This window comes from Microtus ochrogaster, chromosome 4, assembly GCF_000317375.1.
Source record: "Microtus ochrogaster isolate Prairie Vole_2 chromosome 4, MicOch1.0, whole genome shotgun sequence".
NCBI classification, from domain to species: Eukaryota; Metazoa; Chordata; class Mammalia; order Rodentia; family Cricetidae; genus Microtus; species Microtus ochrogaster.
This window is the reverse complement of record NC_022011.1, coordinates 90,069,911-90,075,981: the sequence shown is the minus strand read 5'-3', so window position 1 is coordinate 90,075,981 and position 6,071 is coordinate 90,069,911.

Sequence of the window (6,071 nt, the reverse complement as noted above, 5' to 3'; positions counted from 1 at the left end):
CCCTTTAGCTCTAGCCCTTACTGGCTAATTCTGATATCCTGATCAACCCATCTCTAATAATCTGTGAGCACTGGTCTTAGTGAGCACCGGTCTTACCAGGAAGATTCTAGCCTACGTCCATCCTGGGTCGGAGCTTCATCGCGTGTGTCTCAGAGACAGAGCTATACGCGCGTCCGCCCTGGAGAGGGGAGCATGGTGTCTCTGCTCCAGACAGCAGAGCTGTCGAGTCTGAGCTCACTTCCTCTTCCTCCCAGCATTCTGCTCTATTTACTCCTCCCACCTATGTTCTAAGCTATGAGCCCAAGCAGTTTGTTTATTACTTAACCAATGAAATTAACAGATTGATATATGACACTCCCACAGCAGTTTTGTTTTGTTTTGTTCTGTTGGGTTTTTTTTATTTATTTTTTAAGACAGAGATTTTCTATGTAGCCCTGGATGTGCTGAAACTCATTCTGCAGACCAGGCTGGCCTTGAACTCAAAAATCTGTCTGTCCCTGCCTCCCACGTGCTGGGATTAAAGTTGTGAGCCACCATCTCAGGTTCATACAAGCTTCTAAGTACATTTACAATGATAACAAGACTAGATCCAAATACGCAAAGCTTTTTTTTTTCTCAAATCTGCCAAAGGAATCCTCAAAATCATGTAAAAATCAGGCATGTCAGTGCACACCCATGATTCCAGCCATGGGAAGCATACAGGAGAACCCTAAGAAATGAAGGTTTCATGTGAGGCATACCCCCAGATATAAGGTGTAAACTGATAGCACAACTCAACAACAGTAGAAAAATATAATGGGAACAGAAGGAGAGAGAGCTTAGTTGGCAAAATACTTGACAGAGCAGCGTGAGGACCCAGGTTCAATCCCCACAACCTACATGCAGCCTTAATTCATGTAATTCCAACTATAGGGAGGCAGAGACAGCAAGATACGTAGGGTTTTCTGGGCAGCTAATCTAACCAGATTCAATGAACGACTCTGCCCAAAAAAATAAGGTGGAAAATGACTAATAAAGATGCCTGAGTTGTCCTCTGGTTTTCACTTGCAAACACACATGGACATGTGCAGGTACACATACACACACAACAATATATGCATGCATACATACATACACCAAAATTACGTGATGTTTCTTAAATACCATATTTACTAATCTTTAACATGTGAAATAGTGCCTTTGTTTTAATTTTTAGCATATTGTGTACAAATACTAAAGTTACTCATCACACAATATGCTACTAGAGAAATCTCAACAAATTCTATATAGTTCCAATTATATAGTCTTTGTTCACTGATTGCAATGCAAAAAAAAGAAAAGAACGAAAGTATATAGAACCTACTTGGTTCCAAGAATGTTTAACTTAAAAATCAATAAAACATATCTAAATATTTTGATAATGATAAAGACTTAAAAATTAAAATATCAAAGATATTAGAACTGAATAAACCATGTGAAGTCTAAAAATGCATTGTATCATCTTAAATATTTTTATTAATAAAGAAATAATTAGATTTATGCCTGTAACCTAAAAACCAAATCTAGAAAGAGAACAATTATTCCGAAAGCAGTAAAAATAAAAAAAGAATATACAAATAATTTTAAAACACTGGCACAGAAAAGCAAATCAATGATGCAGTAATTGTGAATCAAGAATGGGGCACATACATTCGATCCTAGGATTCAGGAAGCAGAGGACAGAAGGCCAGCATTTTCAAGGTCATTGTGATCCACATAGCAGATTTGATGGTTGCTTGGGCTACATTAAACCCTGTATCAAGCTTAAATCACACATTAAACCACACACACTAATAGTGGGAGACTTCAGTCTGCCAGACAAAAACTTAACAGAGAAAAAAGGGAACTAACAGATGTTATGACTCAAATGGACTTAACCAGACATCAATAGAACATTCCATACAATGTCCACTCTCTCCATATCTATTCAACATAGTTCTTGAGGTCCTAGTTAAGGCAATAAAACAACAAAAGGAGATCAAAAAAATACAAATCAGAAAAAAAGAAGTCAAACTCTCACTATTTGGTGATAATATGATAGTTTACATAAGTAATCCCAAAAATTCTACCAAGGAACTTCTACAGCTCATAAACAACTTCAGTAATATAGCAGGATACAAGATTAACTCAAAATAATCAGTAGCCTTCCTTTACATAGATGATAAATGGGTTGAGAAAGAAATCAGAGAAATATCACCCTTCACAATAGCCACAAATAGCATAAAATATCTTGGAGCAACTCTAACCAAACAAGTGGATGATCTGTATGACAAGAACTTTAAATCTTTGAGGAAAGAAATTGAAGAAGACACCAGGCAATGAAAAGACCTCCCATGCTCTTGGGTGGGTGCAATTAAGATAGTAAAAATGGCAATCTTATAAAAAGCAATCTACAGATTCAACAAAATGCCCATCAAAACCCCAGCAAAATTCTTCACAGACCTTGAAAGAACACTATTCAATTTCATATGGAAAAGCAAAAAACCCAAGATAGCCAAAAAATCCTGTACAATAAAACAACTTCTGGAGGCATCACAATCCCTGACTTCAAACTCTACTACCAAGCTACAGTATTGAAAAAAGCCTGCTATTGGCATAAAAACAGGTAGAAGGACCAATGAAACCAAACTGAAGACACGGATATAAATCCACACACCTATGAACACCTAATTTTTGACAAAGAATCAAAAATTATAAAATGGAAAAAAGATAGCATATTCAACAAATGGTGCTGGCATAACCGGATATCAACATGTAGAGGAATGAAAATAGATCCATATCTATCCCCATACACAAAACTCAAGTCCAAGTGAACCAATACCACTGAACCTCACAGAAGAGAAAGAGCGAAGTACACTTCAATGCACTGGCACAGGATATCACTACATAAATATAACCCCAGCAGCACAGACACTGAGAGAAACAATTAATAAATAAGATCTCCTGAAACTGAGAAGCTTCTGTAAAGCAAAGGACACAGTCAACAGGACAAAATGGCAGCATACAAAATGGGAAAAGATCTTCACCAACCCCATATTGGACAGAGGCCTGATCTTCAAAATATACAAAGAACTCAAGAAATTGGTCATCAAACGAACAAATAATCCAATAAAAAAGGGACACAAACCTAGACAGAGAATTCTCAACAGATGAATCTAAAATCTAAAAGACACTTAAGGAAATACTCAATCAACATTCTTAGTCATCAGAGAAATGCAAATCAAAACAACTCTGAGATTCCATCTTAGAGTAAGATGTAAGATATAACCTGTAAGAATGGCCAGTATCCAAAACACTGATGACAACTTATGCAGGAGAGGGTGTGAGGTAAATGCATTGCTGGTGGGACTGCAAACTGGTATAGCTGCTTTGGAAATCAGTATGGCGATTTCTCAGAAAATTAGGAAACAACCTACCTCAAGACCCAGAAATATCACTTTTGGGTATATACCCAAAAGATGCTCAATTTTACCACAAGAACATGTGTTCACCTATGTTCATAAGAGCACTATTTGTCATAGCCAGAACCTGGAAATAACCTAAATGATCGTCTACCAAAGAATTGATAAAGAAGATGTGGGCACATTTACAAAATGGAGTACTTCACAGTGGAAAAAATAATGGCTTCTTGAAATTTGTGGGCAAATGGATGGATCTAGAAAACATTCATTATATCGAGTGAGATAACCCAGACCCAGAAAGAATTATCATATATACTCACTCATAAGTGGCTGTTAGACAGAAAACAAAGAAAACCCAGCCTAAATTTCAAAATCCTAGAGAACCTAAACAACAAAGAAGACAGTAAGAAAGACATACATGGATCTAATCTACATGGGAAGTAGAAAAAGATGAGATCTCCTGAGTAAATTGGGAGCATGGGGACAATGGGAGAGGGTAGAAGTGGAGGGGAGAGAAAAGGAGGGGAGAAGTGAAAAAAAAATATAGCTCAATAAAAACAAGAAAAAATATAAAAAAATAAACCATAAGAGCTAAAATACTAATTGGTATTAAGTAAATTTAAAATGAGAATACTTACAATTATAAATGTTAGTTAAGGATATAATATTAGATATTTTAAAAATGGCATGTCAGGATTTCAATAATTCAATATTTCTGCTGTTAAAACCTCCGATTCATGTAGGACTCTTTCTACCTCCTCTCCTGCAGACTGCATCCTCATTAGAGATAAAACTATCTAATGTCCTTACTCCATTTATGTTTCTCTTCCAGAGTATCAGGAACAGTGGAAAAGTGAAGAACTTCAGATACTTCTCTAGTCCCTTCCCATATCCAGGGGCTAATAAACAATTCTAAAAACTTTCAGCTCTGCTGGCAGTCATCTCTTTTGTCCTACATAGCAATGATATTTTTATTTGGTAATTCTCTACACTGCAATAAAACTCATTTGACCCCTGAGCATACTTATCATAACAGCTAAATATGGACACAGAGCAACGAACTTGGATGCATGACATTAGAGCAAAGGTTATATTGCCATTTGCATTTTCTTATTTCTTATACTGTTTGCTCATGATTAATAATAATAGCTACTTAGAAGTTTTCATGGATCCAAGTACAGTATTTGTTGTGTATTTGGAAGTGTAGCAGGAAACTAATACATCTGAAAATTGACTGAGAAAAGGATCTACCTTTGCTTATTAGCAACTATAATGAATTCTATTTTTTTTCAGTCTGAGTTTTCCCCAAGAACTCCTTTGATAATGGTATAAAACAATCTAGGTTGTAACTGTATGCTTTCTTTAACACTTCAGAGGAAAACAGTACTGGAATCCATGGTCCTGGCAGGTCTAACAGTAAGTGTTACCTCACCTCTCCTTTCCTACAGTGTTTTCTGTGGTTTTGGAAGAAATGCAAATGGATAATAAAACTTTGTCTTGTTCGTCCTTGATGCAGCTATTCTGTACAAACAGTCTTCTTAATAGGGATTATTTTTATAGTGTAATTTATTATGAAGCTATTGAGACTAGGTTTGGAAACCAGAAGGGATAATCAAACCTGGTTCTAAACTTTGTCTTTATATACTAGTTTATTGAAAAGGTTTTTACAAAAAATGTATATTATTTATATTTTAGTAGCAAATTAATTAAAAATAAATAAGAATATCAAATTTTAAGTAAATATCTTTCTATATTTAAGAATGTTGATCACAATTCAGAAAACATTAAGAACAATATCGAAACTCAAATAGAATTTTTAGCTGTAAGTGGACCTATAGAAGTATTTTTTTTTATTTTTTTCTCTTTCAGATGAGGAAACTAAGAAATAGAAAATTTATTGGCTCATGCCATGTTATATCTCTAGTAAAGGAAATAAAAGAAAGTCTACTCTCTTGGGCCTTGTGGGGGGCTTTTTCCATTGTTCTATTGACTATTGGCATTCTGTCCTTGCTTTTTTTTCCACCTACCACACTGTATAAGGAAATTTTAAAGTAAGAAGTGAATGTCCTATTTTATTACAATTCCCCACACAGCTGTAGTGTGGCACTAAAACTCAGTGTACATCAACTTACTGAATATTTGTTAACCCACAGAAAACACAGTCCTCTTGAAAGTTAGTGTCAAGATATCTGTAGCATTAGGGTGATGTTTAAATCTTAGCTTGAAGAAATCCAATCTAGGAAAATTTTATAGTAGTATCCTACGTCTTAAAGGAAATTGGAAAACATCAAAGACATTCCATAAATAGCTAAAAGAGAAAGAAAGGGAAGGACAATATTATTCATGTCAAAAATGGTCTTGCTGAAATGGCTCCCTGTAGGCATTTCAGATTTTATATTTCCTAATTCAAAAGTTTCTATATAAACTGAATGGGCAATTGTAGTAATAGGAGCCGTGGGCTACGTCCCCATCACCCCGGCCGCCTCCGGCTAGCTTTACCCGGAATAATTACACAGACACTGTATTCATTTAATCACTGCTTGACCATTTCTATCTAGCCTTTTCTCAGCTAACTCTCACACCTGGACTAACCCATTTCCAATCATGTGTGTCGCACCCCAAGGTGCGCTTACCGGGAAGATTCTAGCCTAC